The sequence below is a fragment of the Oncorhynchus mykiss genome, unplaced genomic scaffold (genome assembly GCF_013265735.2).
Source record: "Oncorhynchus mykiss isolate Arlee unplaced genomic scaffold, USDA_OmykA_1.1 un_scaffold_189, whole genome shotgun sequence".
Classification (NCBI taxonomy): Eukaryota; Metazoa; Chordata; class Actinopteri; order Salmoniformes; family Salmonidae; genus Oncorhynchus; species Oncorhynchus mykiss.
The window spans coordinates 5,705-25,000 of NW_023493675.1; the positions used below are offsets into that span (position 1 = coordinate 5,705).

At 48.9% G+C, this 19,296-nt stretch overlaps 1 protein-coding gene across 1 annotated transcript in view; it reads left to right on the top strand.

Moving 5' to 3' along the window:
* Positions 1-4,233: 4,233 nt before the first annotated feature.
* LOC110519557 (protein sidekick-1) overlaps positions 4,234-19,296 on the top strand; it is a 134,539-nt gene continuing 119,476 nt past the window's right edge. The window contains exons 1-2 of the mRNA XM_036972688.1: positions 4,234-4,261; positions 8,744-8,891. The gene's annotated coding sequence lies outside the window, so the exon portion shown is untranslated. The remainder of the gene's footprint in view (positions 4,262-8,743; positions 8,892-19,296) is intronic.

The following is a 19,296-nucleotide window of genomic DNA, read 5'->3' on the forward strand; positions in this document are numbered from 1 at the left end:
ATCTCTCTGTCTCTCTCTCCATCTCTCTGTCTCTCTCTCCAACTCTCAACCCTCAAATCTGTCTAATATATCACAGCCTTCAGATAATGATCAAATAATAGAAAGTAATATTGTCTTTTCCCCCCTCTCTCCCTCCTGTCTCCCTCCCTCTCTCTCCTCTCCCTCCTCCCTCCCTCTCTCTCTACCTCCTCTCTCTCTACCTCCCTCTCATCCCCTCCCTCCCTCCTCTCTCTCCTCTCCCTCCTCCCTCCCTCTCTCTCTACCTCCTCTCTCTTTACCTCCCTCTCATCCCCTCTCTCCCTCCTCTCTCTCCCTCCCTCTCTCTCTACCTCCCTCTCATCCCCTCTCTCCCTCCTCTCTCTCCCTCCCTCTCTCTCTACCTCCCTCTCATCCCCTCTCTCCCTCCTCTCTCTACCTCTCTCTCATCCCCTCTCTCCCTCCTCTCTCTCCCTCCCTCTCTCTCTACCTCCCTCTCATCCCCTCTCTCCCTCCTCTCTCTCCCTCCCTCTCTCTCTACCTCCCTCTCATCCCCTCTCTCCCTCCTCTCTCTCCCTCCCTCTCTCTCTACCTCCCTCTCATCCCCTCTCTCCCTCCTCTCTCTCCCTCCCTCTCTCTCTACCTCCCTCTCATCCCCTCTCTCCCTCCTCTCTCTCCCTCCCTCTCTCTCTACCTCCCTCTCATCCCCTCTCTCCCTCCCCTCTCTCCCTCCTCTCTCTCCCTCTCATCCCCTCTCTCCCTCCCTCTCTCTCCCTCCCTCTCTCTACCTCCCTCTCATCCCCTCTCTCTCTCTCTACCTCCCTCTCATCCCCTCTCTCCCTCTCTCTCTACCTCCCTCTCATCCCCTCTCTCCCTCCTCTCTCTCCCTCCCTCTCTCTCTACCTCCCTCTCATCCCCTCTCTCCCTCCTCTCTCTCCCTCCCTCTCTCTCTACCTCCCTCTCATCCCCTCTCTCCCTCCTCTCTCTCCCTCCCTCTCTCTCTACCTCCCTCTCATCCCCTCTCTCCCTCCTCTCTCTCCCTCCCTTTCTCTCTACCTCCCTCTCATCCCCTCTCTCCCTCCTCTCTCTCCCTCCCTCTCTCTCTACCTCCCTCTCATCCCCTCTCTCCCTCCTCTCTCTCCCTCCCTCTCTCTCTCCCTCCCTCTCATCCCCTCTCTCCCTCCTCTCTCTCCCTCCCTCTCCCTCCACCTCCCTCTCATCCCCTCTCTCCCTCCTCTCTCTCCCTCCCTCTCCCTCCACCTCCCTCTCATCCCCTCTCTCCCTCCTCTCTCTCCCTCCCTCTCCCTCCACCTCCCTCTCATCCCCTCTCTCCCTTCTCTCTCTCCCTCCCTCTCTCTCTACCTCCCTCTCATCCCCTCTCTCCCTCCCCTCTCTCCCTCCCTCTCTCTCTACCTTCCTCCACCTCCCTCTCATCCCCTCTCTCCCTCCCTCTCTCTCTACCTCCCTCCACCGCCCTCTCATCCCCTCTCTCCCTCCCCTCTCTCCCTCCCTCTCTCTCTCCCTCCCTCCACCTCCCTCTCATCCCCTCTCTCCCCTCCCCCTCTCCCCCTCCTGTCCCACAGTGAGCTCCCCCACTCCCCCAGGTCTCTGTCTGTGTCTCTGAATGATTCAGACAGCCGTTCAGTTCTTCTCTCCTGGGTCAGACCCTTCGATGGAAACTCTCCTCTTCTACACTACATACTGGAGCTGTCTGAGAACAGTGAGTTTCTGCTCTGGGTCTGTTAGTGGTAGAGTGGAGGTCTGTTAGTGGTAGAGTGGAGGTCTGTTAGTGGTAGAGGGGAGGTCTGTTAGTGGTAGAGTGGAGGTCTGTTAGTGGTAGAGGGGAGGTCTGTTAGTGGTAGAGGGGAGGTCTGTTAGTGGTAGAGTGGAGGTCTGTTAGTGGTAGAGTGGAGGTCTGTTAGTGGTAGAGTGGAGGTCTGTTAGTGGTAGAGTGGAGGTCTGTTAGTGGTAGAGTGGAGGTCTGTTAGTGGTAGAGGGGAGGTCTGTTAGTGGTAGAGGGGAGGTCTGTTAGTGGTAGAGGGGAGGTCTGTTAGTGGTAGAGGGGAGGTCTGTTAGTGGTAGAGGGGAGGTTTGTTAGTGGTAGAGTGGAGGTCTGTTAGTGGTAGAGTGGAGGTCTGTTAGTGGTAGAGGGGAGGGAGGTCTGTTAGTGGTAGAGTGGAGGTCTGTTAGTGGTAGAGGGGAGGTCTGTTAGTGGTAGAGGGGAGGTCTTCTACACTACATACTGGAGCTGTCTGAGAACAGTGAGTTTCTGCTCTGGGTCTGTTAGTGGTAGAGTGGAGGTCTGTTAGTGGTAGAGTGGAGGTCTGTTAGTGGTAGAGTGGAGGTCTGTTAGTGGTAGAGGGGAGGTCTGTTAGTGGTAGAGTGGAGGTCTGTTAGTGGTAGAGGGGAGGTCTGTTAGTGGTAGAGTGGAGGTCTGTTAGTGGTAGAGTGGATGTCTGTTAGAGAGAGGTAGGTAGGAAGACAGAGAACAGTGAGTTTCTGCTCTGGGTCTGTTAGTGGTAGAGTGGAGGTCTGTTAGTGGTAGAGGGGAGGTCTGTTAGTGGTATAGGGGAGGTCTGTTAGTGGTAGAGGGGAGGTCTGTTAGTGGTAGAGGGGAGGTCTTCTACACTACATACTGGAGCTGTCTGAGAACAGTGAGTTTCTGCTCTGGGTCTGTTAGTGGTAGAGTGGAGGTCTGTTAGTGGTAGAGTGGAGGTCTGTTAGTGGTAGTGTGGAGGTCTGTTAGTGGTAGAGGGGAGGTCTGTTAGTGGTAGAGGGGAGGTCTTCTACACTACATACTGGAGCTGTCTGAGAACAGTGAGTTTCTGCTCTGGGTCTGTTAGTGGTAGAGTGGAGGTCTGTTAGTGGTAGAGTGGAGGTCTGTTAGTGGTAGAGGGGAGGTCTGTTAGTGGTAGAGTGGAGGTCTGTTAGTGGTAGAGTGGAGGTCTGTTAGTGGTAGAGGGGAGGTCTGTTAGTGGTAGAGTGGAGGTCTGTTAGTGGTAGAGTGGAGGTCTGTTAGTGGTAGAGTGGAGGTCTGTTAGTGGTAGAGTGGAGGTCTGTTAGTGGTAGAGTGGAGGTATGTTAGAGAGAGGTAGGTAGGAAGACAGAGAACAGTGAGTTTCTGCTCTGGGTCTGTTAGTGGTAGAGTGGAGGTCTGTTAGTGGTAGAGTGGAGGTCTGTTAGTGGTAGAGTGGAGGTCTGTTAGTGGTAGAGTGGAGGTCTGTTAGTGGTAGAGGGGAGGTCTGTTAGTGGTAGAGGGGAGGTCTTCTACACTACATACTGGAGCTGTCTGAGAACAGTGAGTTTCTGCTCTGGGTCTGTTAGTGGTAGAGTGGAGGTCTGTTAGTGGTAGAGTGGAGGTCTGTTAGTGGTAGAGGGGAGGTCTGTTAGTGGTAGAGGGGAGGTCTTCTACACTACATACTGGAGCTGTCTGAGAACAGTGAGTTTCTGCTCTGGGTCTGTTAGTGGTAGAGTGGAGGTCTGTTAGTGGTAGAGTGGAGGTCTGTTAGTGGTAGAGGGGAGGTCTTCTACACTACATACTGGAGCTGTCTGAGAACAGTGAGTTTCTGCTCTGGGTCTGTTAGTGGTAGAGTGGAGGTCTGTTAGTGGTAGAGTGGAGGTCTGTTAGTGGTAGAGGGGAGGTCTGTTAGTGGTAGAGGGGAGGTCTTCTACACTACATACTGGAGCTGTCTGAGAACAGTGAGTTTCTGCTCTGGGTCTGTTAGTGGTAGAGTGGAGGTCTGTTAGTGGTAGAGTGGAGGTCTGTTAGTGGTAGAGGGGAGGTCTGTTAGTGGTAGAGGGGAGGTCTTCTACACTACATACTGGAGCTGTCTGAGAACAGTGAGTTTCTGCTCTGGGTCTGTTAGTGGTAGAGTGGAGGTCTGTTAGTGGTAGAGTGGAGGTCTGTTAGTGGTAGAGGGGAGGTCTGTTAGTGGTAGAGGGGAGGTCTTCTACACTACATACTGGAGCTGTCTGAGAACAGTGAGTTTCTGCTCTGGGTCTGTTAGTGGTAGAGTGGAGGTCTGTTAGTGGTAGAGTGGAGGTCTGTTAGTGGTAGAGGGGAGGTCTGTTAGTGGTAGAGGGGAGGTCTGTTAGTGGTAGAGGGGAGGTCTTCTACACTACATACTGGAGCTGTCTGAGAACAGTGAGTTTCTGCTCTGGGTCTGTTAGTGGTAGAGTGGAGGTCTGTTAGTGGTAGAGTGGAGGTCTGTTAGTGGTAGAGGGGAGGTCTGTTAGTGGTAGAGTGGAGGTCTTCTACACTACATACTGGAGCTGTCTGAGAACAGTGAGTTTCTGCTCTTGGTCTGTTAGTGGTAGAGTGGAGGTCTGTTAGTGGTAGAGTGGAGGTCTGTTAGTGGTAGAGTGGAGGTCTGTTAGTGGTAGAGTGGAGGTCTGTTAGTGGTAGAGTGGATGTCTGTTAGAGAGAGGTAGGTAGGAAGACAGAGAACAGTGAGTTTCTGCTCTGGGTCTGTTAGTGGTAGAGTGGAGGTCTGTCAGTGGTAGAGTGGAGGTCTGTTAGTGGTAGAGTGGAGGTATGTTAGAGAGAGGTAGGTAGGAAGACAGAGAACAGTGAGTTTCTGCTCTGGGTCTGTTAGTGGTAGAGTGGAGGTCTGTTAGTGGTAGAGTGGAGGTCTGTTAGTGGTAGAGTGGAGGTCTGTTAGTGGTAGAGTGGAGGTCTGTTAGTGGTAGAGTGGATGTCTGTTAGTGGTAGAGGGGAGGTCTGTTAGTGGTAGAGTGGAGGTCTGTTAGTGGTAGAGTGGAGGTCTGTTAGTGGTAGAGTGGAGGTCTGTTAGTGGTAGAGTGGAGGTCTGTTAGTGGTAGAGTGGAGGTCTGTTAGTGGTAGAGTGGAGGTCTGTTAGTGGTAGAGTGGAGGTCTGTTAGAGAGAGGTAGGTAGGTAGGAAGAAACAGAGGGAGAGAGAGAGAGAGAGGGATGTGTGGAGGAGAGAGAGAGAGAGAGGAGAGAACCCCAGAGAAACAGGAGCAGTTTAAGTGTCTGATTGATTTCACACTGTACAGAGACAGAATGACCTTGACCACACTACACTGATTACCTGAGACCGTCTCTGTGAAGAACACAGTAGAGATGTAGGTTATACACTAGAGAGAGGGAGAGATGATATAGATTTAGGTTATACACTAGAGAGAGGGAGAGGAGGGTATAGATGTAGGTTATACACTAGAGAGGGAGAGAGATGATATAGATGTAGGTTATACACTAGAGAGAGGGAGAGATGATATAGATGTAGGTTATAAAATAGAGAGAGGGAGAGAAGGGTATAGATGTAGTTTATACACTAGGGAGAGGAGGGTATAGATGTAGATTATAAACTAGAGAGAGGGAGAGAAGGGTATAGATGTAGGTTATACACTAGGGAGAGGAGGGTATAGATGTAGGTTATAAACTAGAGAGAGGAGGGTATAGATGTAGGTTATACACTAGGGAGAGGAGGGTATAGATGTAGGTTATAAACTAGAGAGAGGGAGAGGAGGGTATAGATGTAGGTTATACACTAGAGAGGTAGAGGAGGGTATAGATGTAGGTTAAACACTAGAGAGAGGAGGGTATAGATGTAGGTTATACACTAGAGAGAGGAGGGTATAGATGTAGATTATGCACTAGAGAGAGGGAGAGGAGGGTATAGATGTAGGTTATACACTAGAGAAAGGAGGATATAGATGTAGGTTATACACTAGAGAGAAGGAGAGGAGGGTATAGATGTAGGTTATACACTAGAGAGGTAGAGGAGGGTATAGATGTAGGTTATACACTAGAGAGAGGAGGGTATAGATGTAGGTTATACACTAGAGGGTATAGATGTAGGTTATACACTAGAGAGAGGAGGGTATAGATGTAGGTTATACACTAGAGAGAGGAGGGTATAGATGTAGGTTATACACTAGAGAGAGGAGGGTATAGATGTAGGTTATACACTAGAGAGAGGGAGAGGAGGGTATAGATGTAGGTTATACACTAGAGAGAGGAGGGTATAGATGTAGGTTATACACTAGAGAGAGGGAGAGGAGGATATAGATGTAGGTTATACACTAGAGAGAGGCGGGTATAGATGTAGGTTATACACTAGAGAGAGGAGGGTATAGATGTAGGTTATACACTAGAGAGAGGGAGAGGAGGGTATAGATGTAGGTTATAAACTAGAGAGGTAGAGGAGGGTATAGATGTAGGTTAAACACTAGAGAGAGGAGGGTATAGATGTAGGTTATACACTAGAGAGAGGAGGGTATAGATGTAGGTTATACACTAGAGAGAGGGAGAAGAGGGTATAGATGTAGGTTATACGCTAGAGAGAGGGAGAGGAGGGTATAGATGTAGATTATACACTAGAGAGAGGGAGAGGAGGGTATAGATGTAGGTTATACACTAGAGAGAGGGAGAGGAGGATATAGATGTAGGTTATACACTAGAGAGAGGAGGGTATAGATGTAGGTTATACACTAGAGAGAGGAGGGTATAGATGTAGGTTATACACTAGAGAGAGGAGGGTATAGATGTAGGTTATACACTAGAGAGAGGAGGGTATAGATGTAGGTTATACACTAGAGAGAGGGAGAGGAGGGTATAGATGTAGATTATACACTAGAGAGAGGGAGAGGAGGATATAGATGTAGGTTATACACTAGAGAGAGGAGGGTATAGATGTAGGTTATACACTAGAGAGAGGAGGGTATAGATGTAGGTTATACACTAGAGAGAGGAGGGAATAGATGTAGATTATGCACTAGAGAGAGGGAGAGGAGGGTATAGATGTAGGTTATACACTAGAGAGAGGAGGGTATAGATGTAGGTCATACACTAGAGAGAGGAGGGTATAGATGTAGGTTATACACTAGAGAGAGGGAGAGGAGGGTATAGATGTAGGTTATACACTAGAGAAAGGAGGATATAGATGTAGGTTATACACTAGAGAGAGGGAGAGGAGGGTATAGATGTAGGTTATACACTAGAGAGAGGGAGAGGAGGGTATAGATGTAGGTTTTACACTAGAGAGGTAGAGGAGGATATAGATGTAGGTTATACACTAGAGAGAGTTGGGTATAGATGTAGGTTATACACTAGAGAGAGGAGGGTATAGATGTAGATTATGCACTAGAGAGAGGGAGAGGAGGGTATAGATGTAGGTTATACACTAGAGAGAGGAGGGTATAGATGTAGGTTATACACTAGATAGAGGAGGGTATAGATGTAGGTTATACACTAGAGAGAGGGAGAGGAGGGTATATATGTAGGTTATACACTAGAGAAAGGAGGATATAGATGTAGGTTATACACTAGAGAGAGGGAGAGGAGGGTATAGATGTAGGTTATACACTAGAGAGCGGGAGAGGAGGGTATAGATGTAGGTTTTACACTAGAGAGGTAGAGGAGGATATAGATGTAGGTTATACACTAGAGAGAGGAGGGTATATATGTAGGTTATACACTAGAGAGAGGAGGGTATAGATGTAGGTTATACACTAGAGAGAGGGAGAGGTGGATATAGATGTAGGTTATACACTAGAGAGAGGAGGGTATAGATGTAGGTTATACACTAGAGAGAGGAGGGTATAGATGTAGATTATGCACTAGAGAGAGGGAGAGGAGGGTATAGATGTAGGTTATACACTAGAGAGAGGAGGGTATAGATGTAGGTTATACACTAGAGAGAGGAGGGTATAGATGTAGGTTATACACTAGAGAGAGGAGGGTATAGATGTAGGTTATACACTAGAGAGAGGGAGAGGTGGATATAGATGTAGGTTATACACTAGAGAGAGGGAGAGGAGGATATAGATGTAGGTTATACACCAGAGAGAGGGAGAGGAGGGTATAGATGTAGGTTATACACTAGAGAGAGGAGGGTATAGATGTAGGTTATACACTAGAGAGAGGGAAAGGAGGGTATAGATGTTGGTTATACACTAGAGAGAGGAGGGTATAGATGTAGGTTATACACTAGAGAGAGGGAGAGGAGGGTATAGATGTTGGTTATACACTAGAGAGAGGGAGAGGAGGGTATAGATGTAGGTTATACACTAGAGAGAGGGAGAGGAGGGTATAGATGTAGGTTATACACTAGAGAGAGGGAGAGGAGGATATAGATGTAGGTTATACACTAGAGAGAGGGAGAGGAGGGTATAGATGTAGGTTATACACTAGAGAGAGGGAGAGGAGGGTATAGATGTTGGTTATACACTAGAGAGAGGGAGAGGAGGGTATAGATGTAGGTTATACACTAGAGAGAGGGAGAGGAGGGTATAGATGTAGGTTATACACTAGAGAGAGGGAGAGGAGGGTATAGATGTAGGTTATACACTAGAGAGAGGGAGAGGAGGGTATAGATGTAGGTTATACACTAGAGAGAGGGAGAGGAGGGTATAGATGTAGGTTATACACTAGAGAGAGGGAGAGGAGGGTATAGATGTAGGTTATACACTAGAGAGAGGGAGAGGAGGGTATAGATGTAGGTTATACACTAGAGAGAGGGAGAGGAGGGTATAGATGTAGGTTATACACTAGAGAGAGGGAGAGGAGGATATAGATGTAGGTTATACACTAGAGAGAGGGAGAGGAGGGTTTAGATGTAGGTTATACACTAGAGAGAGGGAGAGGAGGGTATAGATGTAGGTTATACACTAGAGAGAGGGAGACTACAGGGTCTTAACTGGTTTCTTCCTTTCTTCGTTCCTCTTCCTTTTTATTAATTGGTTGATTGTGTTCGTTGACCGTGGAGGTTCATGTCCTGTTATAACCCCTTCATGTCTCGTAAGACTCTCCATGGAAGGTGTACACGTCGGAGGTGGGGCCTGCTGTGACACAGGTGTCGGTGGGCGGGCTCACCCCTGCCAGGACCTATCAGTTCAGACTCTGTGCTGTCAATCAAGTGGGCCGCGGCCAATACAGCGGCGAGACACAGAGGTAAGGGCGGGACTAACACACATTTTACACAGACACACATAGACACAGACACACATTATAGACAGACACACATAGACACAGACACACATAGACACAGACACACATAGACACAGACACATATTATAGACAGACACACATTATAGACAGACACACATAGACACAGACACACATAGACACAGACACACATTATAGACAGACACACATAGACACAGACACACATAGACACAGACACACATAGACACAGACACACATAGACACACATAGACACAGACACACATTATAGACCGAGGTAAGGGCTGGACTAGGTTCATACGCACACACACGTGGCACCACACTCATGCACACACACGTGACTCACACACACACGTGACACACACACACAAACGTGACTCACACACACACACACATAGACATTGTGAGTATGTTAAGGCTTCTGCTCAGAATCACCCCGTTCTGCATATTACACAACAATGGAGTGACTTTCAGAGAACAGACAAGATGAGGAGAGGAGAGGAGAGGAGAGGAGAGGAGGGGAGAGGAGAGGAGAGGAGAGGAGGGGAGAGGAGAGGAGAGGGCAAGAGAGGAGAGGAGAGGGGAGGAGAGGAGGAGGAGAGAAGGGAGGGGAGAGGAGGAGAGGAAAGGACAGGAGAGGAGAGGAGGAGAGAAGAGGAGAGGAGAGAGGGGAGAGTAGAGAGGGATCAAGGGTGGGGGAGATGAGAGGGTAAAGGGAGGAGAGAGAAAGAGAGGAGAGGGGGGAGGGAGGAGAGGGGAGAGTAGAGGGTAAAGGGAGGAGAGAGAAAGAGAGGAGAGGGGGGAGGGAGGAGAGGGGAGAGTAGAGGGTAAAGGGAGGAGAGAGAAAGAGGTATTTTGTTTGGGATCCATTTACTCTGAAATGAGCAATTTATATTCATCAGTACGATACTGAGGCTTCTGTAAGTGTCTGTGTGTGTGTGTGTATGTGTGTGTGTGTGTGTGTGTGTGTTGTACCACCAAAACACCAACCCAGATCTCTCTTATCCATCTCTCTCTCCTCCATATCTCTCACTTGTCTCTCTCTCCCCTCCATCTCTCTCACTTCCCTCTCTCTCCTAAATCTCTCTCTTTTCCATCCCTCTCTCCTCCATCTCTCTACTTCTCCATCTCTCTCTCCTCCATCTCTCTCTCCCCCATCTCTCTCACTACTCTCTCTCTCCTCCATCTCTCTCTCATCTCTCTCTTCCCCATATCTCTCGCTCCTCTATCTCTCTTTCCTCTCTCTCTCTCCTCCATCTCCATCTCTCTCTCGCTCCTCTATCTCTCTTTCCTCTCTCTCTCTCCTCCATCTCCATCTCTCTCTCTCTCCTCTCTCTCTCCTCCATCTCTCTCTCTCTCCTCTCTCTCTCTCCTCTCTCTCTCTCTATCATTCTGTCTATTTATTCTTCATATGCTCAGTCAACCAGTCATCACAGACGATATTAATGAAAATAGTGGCCTCCCTAGTGGCCCAGTGGTCTAAGGCACTGCTGTGCTGAGGCGCCACTACAGCCCCGGGTTCGATTCCAGGCTGTGTTACAGCCGGCCGTGACCACGAGCCCCATGGGGTTGCGTGTCGTCCGGTTTAGGGGAGGGTTTGTCAGGACATTATGCTGTGTGTGTATGTGTGTACTCTCCCCAGAGAGAACACAGTGGTTTAGGGGAGGGTTTGTCAGGACATTATGCTGTGTGTGTATGTATGTACTCTCCCCAGAGACAGTGGTTTCTCTCTCTCTCTTTCTCTCTCTAAATCTTATTAGAGTTATTAGAGTCCAGCTGCTTTAACCAGACAGTTTAATTTGAGGACTACAGTCCGCTGTTAGACTAGATTATGAGGAAATAACTGACAGAAATACAATAATTTGTGTTTCTCATTTTCTACACACACGTTGTAATCTGTTCAGCAGACAGAGAGAGAGACAGAAGAGGTAGAGAGAGACACATAGGTAGAGAGAGAGAGAGAGAGACAGAGGGAGAGAGAGAGACAGAGACAGATGAGATAGAGAGAGAGACAGAGGAGATAGAGAGAGAGAGAGAGGAGGTAGAGAGAGACAGAGAGAGAGACAGAGGAGGTAGAGAGAGAGAGACGGAGGAGGTAGAGAGAGAGAGACAGAGAGAGAGACAGAGGAGGTAGAGAGAGAGACAGAGGGAGAGAGATAGAAGGTAGAGAGAGAGACACAGAGGTAGAGAGAGAGAAAGAAGAGGTAGAGAGGGAGAGAGAGAGAGAGAGGAGGTAGAGAGAGAGACACAGAGGTAGAGAGAGAGACACAGAGGAGAGAGAGAGACAGAGGTAGAGAGAGAGACAGAGGGAGAGAGAGAGAAGGTAGAGCGAGAGACACATAGGTAGAGAGAGAGAAAGAAGAGGTAGAGAGAGAGAGAGAGAGAGACAGAGAGAGAGAGAGGAGGTAGAGAGAGAGACACAGAGGTAGAGAGAGACAGAGGTAGAGAGAGAGACAGAGGTAGAGAGAGAGACACAGAGGAGAGAGAGAGACAGAGGTAGAGAGAGAGACAGAGGGAGAGAGAGAGAGAAGGTAGAGCGAGAGACACAGAGGTAGAGAGAGAGAAAGAAGAGGTAGAGAGAGAGAGAGAGAGAGACAGAGAGAGAGAGAGAGAGAGAGAGAGAGAGAGAGAGAGGAGGTAGAGAGAGAGACACAGAGGTAGAGAGAGAGACAGAGGTAGAGAGAGAGACAGAGGTAGAGAGAGAGACAGAGGTAGAGAGAGAGACACAGAGGAGAGAGAGAGACAGAGGGAGAGAGAGAGACAGAGGGAGAGAGAGAGAAGGTAGAGCGAGAGACACAGAGGTAGAGAGAGAGAAAAAAGAGGTAGAGAGAGAGAGAGAGAGAGAGAGAGAGAGAGAGAGAGAGACAGAGAGAGAGAGAGAGAGAGGTAGAGAGAGAGGGAGGCAGACAGAGACAGAGAGAGGGAGGGAGGTAGAGAGAGAGTTCAGTAGACTAGATGTCACACTACATACAGTCCACTGTTAGACTAGATGATGTCACACTACAGTCCACTGTTAGACTAGATGATGTCACACTACAGTCCACTGTTAGACTAGATGATGTCACACTACAGTCCACTGTTAGACTAGATGATGTCACACTACAGTCCACTGTTAGACTAGATGATGTCACACTACAGTCCACTGTTAGACTAGATGATGTCACACTACAGTCCGCTGTTAGACTAGATGATGTCACACTACAGTCCACTGTTAGACTAGATGATGTCACACTACAGTCCGCTGTTAGACTAGATGATGTCACACTACAGTCCGCTGTTAGACTAGATGATGTCACACTACAGTCCGCTGTTAGACTAGATGATGTCACACTACAGTCCGCTGTTAGACTAGATGATGTCACACTACAGTCCACTGTTAGACTAGATGATGTCACACTACAGTCCACTGTTAGACTAGATGATGTCACACTACAGTCCGCTGTTAGACTAGATGATGTCACACTACAGTCCACTGTTAGACTAGATGATGTCACACTACAGTCCGCTGTTAGACTTCATCACACCAAGAAAACATTACATTTCTTATTTCTCTCTCTCTCTCTGTCTCTCTGGGTGATCAGGGAGTCGTTACGACAACGGTCTCCATGGAGACGCGGGGTCCTTAGAGTCAAGGTGTAAAAGGAGAGTCCCTGTCTGATCAAAGGACCCCAGATTAACTCCAAACTGAGAAACCTTATTGAAGTAGCCAATTACCACACACACACACACACACACACACAAACACACACACACACACACACACACACACACACACACACACACACACACACACACACACACACACACACACACACACACACCGTTAACATGGTAAAAGAGAAACCGTTTAAAGGGAAGGAATCTGCATTAGGGCTGAGCTCTCAAACGTTTTCCTTTTGATTTAAAAGAAACTACTTTTAAAATTACTTAAAAGGACTCTGTCCCCTCCCTCTCCCTCTCCCCCTCCCTCTCTTTCTCTCTCCCTCTCCCCTCCCTCTCCCTTTCCCCCTCCCTCTCTTTCTCTCTCCCTCTCCCCTCCCTCTCCCTCTCCCCCTCCCTCTCTTTCTCTCTCCCTCTCCCCCTCCCTCTCTTTCTCTCTCCCTCTCCCCTCCCTCTCCCTCTCCCCCTCCCTCTCTTTCTCTCTCCCTCTCCCCCTCCCTCTCTTTCTCTCTCCCTCTCCCCTCCCTCTCCCTCTCCCCCTCCCTCTCTTTCTCTCTCCCTCTCCCCCTTCCTCTCCCTCTCTTTCTCTCTCCCCCTCCCCCTCTCTTTCTCCCCCTCCCTCTCCCCCTCTCTCTCTCTCTCCCCCTCCCTCTCTTTCTCTCTCCCTCTCCCCTCCCTCTCCCTCTCCCCCTCACTCTCTTTCTCTCTACCTCTCCCCTCCCACTCCCTCTTCCCCTCCCTCTCTTTCTCTCTCCCTCTCCCCCTCCCTCTCTTTCTCTCTCCCTCTCTCCTCCCTCTCCCTCTCCCCCTCCCTCTCTTTCTCTCTCCCTCTCCCCCTTCCTCTCCCTCTCTTTCTCCCTCTCCCCCTCCCTCTCTCTCTCTCTCTCCCTCTCTTTCTCTCTCCCTCTCCCCTCCCTCTCCCTCTCCCCCACCCTCTCTTTCTCTCTCCCTCTCCCTCCCTCTCCCTCTCCCCCTCCCTCTCTTTCTCTCTCCCTCTCCCCCTCCCTCTCTTTCTCTCTCCCTCTCCCCTCCCTCTCCCCATCCCTCTCTTTCTCTCTCCCTCTTTCCCTCCCTCTCTTTCTCCCTCTCCCCATCCCTCTCCCCTCCCTCTCTCTCTCTCCCTCTCTCTCTCTCTCTCCCTCTCTCCCCTCCCTCTCCCTCTCCCCCTCCCTCTCTTTCTCTCTCCCTCTCCCCCTTCCTCTCCCTCTCTTTCTCTGTCTCCCCCTCCCCCTCTCTTTCTCCCCCTCCCTCTCCCCCTCTCTCTCTCTCTCCCCCTCCCTCTCTTTCTCTCTCCCTCTCCCCTCCCTCTCCCTCTCCCCCTCCCTCTCTTTCTCTCTCCCTCTCCCCTCCCACTCCCTCTCCCCCTCCCTCTCTTTCTCTCTCCCTCTCCCCCTCCCTCTCTTTCTCTCTCCCTCTCTCCTCCCTCTCCCTCTCCCCCTCCCTCTCTTTCTCTCTCCCTCTCCCCCTTCCTCTCCCTCTCTTTCTCCCTCTCCCCCTCCCTCTCTCTCTCTCTCCCTCTCCCCTCCCTCTCCCTCTCCCCCACCCTCTCTTTCTCTCTCCCTCTCCCTCCCTCTCCCTCTCCCCCTCCCTCTCTTTCTCTCTCCCTCTCCCCCTCCCTCTCTTTCTCTCTCCCTCTCCCCTCCCTCTCCCCATCCCTCTCTTTCTCTCTCCCTCTTTCCCTCCCTCTCTTTCTCCCTCTCCCCATCCCTCTCCCCTCCCTCTCTCTCTCTCCCTCTCTCTCTCTCTCTCTCTCTCTCTCCCTCTGTTTCCATCAATCATCATCAATCTGAGTGCCCCATGCTATTCACGCACACACACAAACTGTAGACATTCTTTCTGTGTAATGTTGTTGAACGCTCGTTTCCCTGGTGTGGGTTGCCATCGGTAACGAGGTAGCATCTGGCTCCAGGAGCAATGCTGCCACCCTCCACAGACCAAGGTCTCAAACACACGCACACACACACACACACACACACTCTATGTTTTCATAGAGGAATATGACTGAGACTGTGAGAGAGGGACAGAGATGGTATTTATGTAAAGTCAGAAGCTCTGGGTGAACTACTACCACAAGTGGTCAGGTGTCCATCCAGTACACACCATCCACCTCCATTATACACCATCCACCTCCATTATACACCATCCACCATCCATTATACACCATCCACCATCCATTATACACCATCCACCACCATTATACACCATCCACCTCCATTATACACCATCCACCACCATTATACACCATCCACCTCCATTATACACCATCCACCTCCATTATACACCATCCACCACCATTATACACCATCCATTATACACCATCCACCACCATTATACACCATCCACCTCCATTATACACCATCCACCTCCAGTATACACCATCCACCTCCATTATACACCATCCACCTCCATTATACACCATCCACCTCCATTATACACCATCCACCACCATTATACACCATCCACCTCCATTATACACCATCCACCACCATTATACACCATCCACCTCCCTTATACACCATCCACCTCCAGTATACACCATCCACCTCCAGTATACACCATCCACCACCATTATACACCATCCACCTCCATTATACACCATCCACCACCATTATACACCATCCATTATACACCATCCACCTCCAGTATACACCATCCACCACCATTATACACCATCCATTATACACCATCCACCTCCAGTATACACCATCCACCACCATTATACACCATCCATTATACACCATCCACCTCCAGTATACACCATCCACCACCATTATACACCATCCATTATACACCATCCACCTCCATTATACACCATCCACCACCATTATACACCATCCATTATACACCATCCACCTCCATTATACACCATCCACCTCCATTATACACCATCCACCTCCATTATACACCATCCACCTCCATTATACACCATCCATTATACACCATCCACCTCCATTATACACCATCCACCTCCATTATACACCATTCACCTCCATTATACACCATCCACCTCCATTATACACCATCCACCTCCATTATACACCATCCACCTCCATTATACACCATCCACCTCCATTATACACCATCCACCTCCATTATACACCATCCACCTCCAGTATACACCATCCACCTCCATTATACACCATCCACCACCATTATACACCATCCACCTCCATTATACACCATCCACCTCCATTATACACCATCCACCTCCATTATACACCATCCACCATCCATTATACACCATCCACCTCCATTATACACCATTCACCTCCATTATACACCATCCACCTCCATTATACACCATCCACCTCCATTATACACCATCCACCTCCATTATAAACCATACACCTCCATTATACACCATCCACCTCCATTATACACCATCCACCACCATTATACACCATCCACCACCATTATACACCATCCATTATACACCATCCACCTCCATTATACACCATCCACCTCCATTATACACCATCCACCACCATTATACACCATCCACCTCCATTATACACCATCCACCTCCATTATACACCATCCACCTCCATTATACACCATCCACCACCATTATACACCATCCACCTCCATTATACACCATCCACCTCCAGTTTACACCATCCACCTCCATTATACACCATCCACCTCCATTATACACCATCCATTATACACCATCCACCTCCATTATACACCATCCACCTCCATTATACACCATCCACCTCCAGTTTACACCATCCACCTCCATTATACACCATCCACCTCCATTATATACCATCCATTATACACCATCCACCACCATTATACACCATCCATTATACACCATCCACCTCCATTATACACCATCCACCTCCATTATACACCATCCACCTCCATTATACACCATCCACCTCCAGTTTACACCATCCACCTCCATTATACACCATCCACCTCCATTATACACCATCCATTATACACCATCCACCACAATTATACACCATCCATTATACACCATCCACCTCCATTATACACCATCCACCTCCATTATACACCATCCACCTCCATTATACACCATCCACCTCCATTATACACCATCCACCTCCAGTTTACACCATCCACCTCCATTATACACCATCCACCTCCATTATACACCATCCATTATACACCATCCACCACCATTATACACCATCCACCTCCATTATACACCATCCACCTCCATTATACACCATCCACCTCCATTATACACCATCCACCATCCATTATACACCATCCACCTCCATTATACACCATCCACCTCCATTATACACCATCCACCTCCATTATACATCATCCACCATCCATTATACACCATCCACCTCCATTATACACCATCCACCTCCATTATACACCATCCACCACCATTATACACCATCCACCATCATTATAGGGTTAGGGGTTAGGTTGAGGGTTAGGGGTTAGGGTTAGGTTTAGGTTGAGGGTTAGGGGTTAGGGTTAGGGTTAGGTTGAGGGTTAGGTTTAGGTTGAGGGTTAGGGTTAGGTTGAGGGTTAAGGTTAGGTTTGAGGGTTAAGGTTAGGTTTAGGTTGAGGGTTAAGTTTAGGTTGACGGTTAGGGGTTAGGTTTAGGGTTAAGGTTAGGTTTAGGTTGAGGGTTAGGGGTTAGGTTTAGGTTTGAGGGTTAAGGTTAGGTTTAGGTTGAGGGTTAGGTTTTAGGTTGAGGGTTAGGGGTAAATAGGATTTTTTTTTCTACCCCCAAAAATCTGGAAAAAGAATGTAAAAAAGCTGAGTGTGTATAATGTAATGTAATAGAAGCATAGCCTCAGCTGTAAAGCTACTGGTCTGTATCACACCACCATCCTGCCTCACACATCCTCTCTAACAAACACCTTTCACCCTCTCTCTCTCTCTCTCTCTCTCTCTCTCTCTCACACACACACACACACACACACACACACACACACACACACACACACACACACACACAGAGATTACCACGCTATGGCTAATGTCTAAAAAGCTTATGGAGAATCACTGAGCTGCTTAAAGAGGGGGCTGGTGGGAGAGAGAGAGAAAAGAGAGAGCCCAAGACAGAGACAGTGAGAGATAGATTTAGGGGAGGGATGGAGAGGGGGATGGATGGTGAGGGTGGGAGAGAGAGATTTAGGGAGAGGGATGGAGAAGGGGAGAGAGATTTAGGGAGAGGGATGGCGAGAGATGGAGAGAAAGAGAGACAGAGAGAGACAGAGAGACAGAGAGAGAGACACAGAGAGACAGAGAGAGAGACAGAGACAGAGAAAGAGACACAGAGACAGAGAGACACAGAGACAGAGACAGAGACAGAGAGAGAGACAGAGAGGCAGAGACAGAGACACACAGAGAGAGAGAGACAGAGAGAGAGACACAGAGACACAGAGACAGAGAGACAAAGAGACAGAGAGACACAGACAGAGAGAGAGAAACAGACACAGAGCGACAGAGAGACAGAGAAAGACCAGACAGTCCTGAAGCTAAAACCATATGGCTGTGGTTAGGGTGAGAGACCCTTAACACAGTGGAATGGACCGGCTGGGTGGTTAGGGTGAGAGACCCTTAACACAGTGGAATGGACCGGCTGGGTGGTTAGGGTGAGAGACCCTTAACACAGTGGAATGGACCGGCTGGGTGGTTAGGGTGAGAGACCCTTAACACAGTGGAATGGACCGGCTGGGAGGTTAGGGTGAGAGACCCTTAACACAGTGGAATGGACCGGCTGAACACTGTGGTTAGGGTGTTAACGGCCCAGCCAAAGTTACTTGAAAAACAACGGGGTGCGGAAGAGCCTAAATTACTGATTAGATATGGAGAGAATAGGATGGATAGACAGAGAGGATGGATGGAGAGAGAGGGGTGAGAGAGGATGGATGGAGAGAGAGGATGGATAAAGAGAGAGGGATGAGAGAGGATGGATAGAGAGAGAATGGATGGAGAGAGAGGGATGAGAGATGATGAATAGAGAGAGAGGATGGAGAGAGAGGATGGATAGAGAGAGGATGGATAGAGAGAGGATAGATAGAGAGAGAGGGATGAGAGAGGATGGATAAAGAGAGAGGATGGATAGAGAGAGAGGGATGAGAGAGGATGGATAGAGCGAGAGGATGGATAGAGAGAGGATATATGGAGAGAGAGGGATGAGAGAGGATGGATAAAGAGAGAGGATGGATAGAGAGAGGATATATGGAGAGAGAGGGATGAGAGAGGATGGATAAAGAGAGAGGATGGATAGAGAGAGAGGATGGATGGAGAGAGATGGATGAGAGAGGGTGGATAAAGAGAGAGGATGGATAGAGAGAGAGAGGATGGATGGAGAGAGAGAGAGGATGATGGATAGAGAGAGAGGATGGATAGAGAGAGAGGGATGAGAGAGGATGGATATAGAGAGAGGATGGATAGAGAGAGAGGATGGATGGAGAGAGAGAGGGATGAGAGAGGATGGATAGAGATAGAGGATGGGTAGAGAGAGAGGATGGATAGAGAGACAGGATGGATAGAGAGAGAGGGGTGGATGGAGAAAGAGATGGAGAGCTGCAGTCATCCTAACTAATACTGATTTATCTATTAAGGACACTGCACTGCAGTCCTGTCTACAGAGAGAGAGAGAGAGAGAGAGAGAGAGGGGGGATGAATGATGATATGATGGTAGTTATATTTAATAGAGTAGATAGTTTCATACTCATTCATAGTAACAGTTGTCTGGTAAAGTTACTGCTGAACTACACTGGTAGGG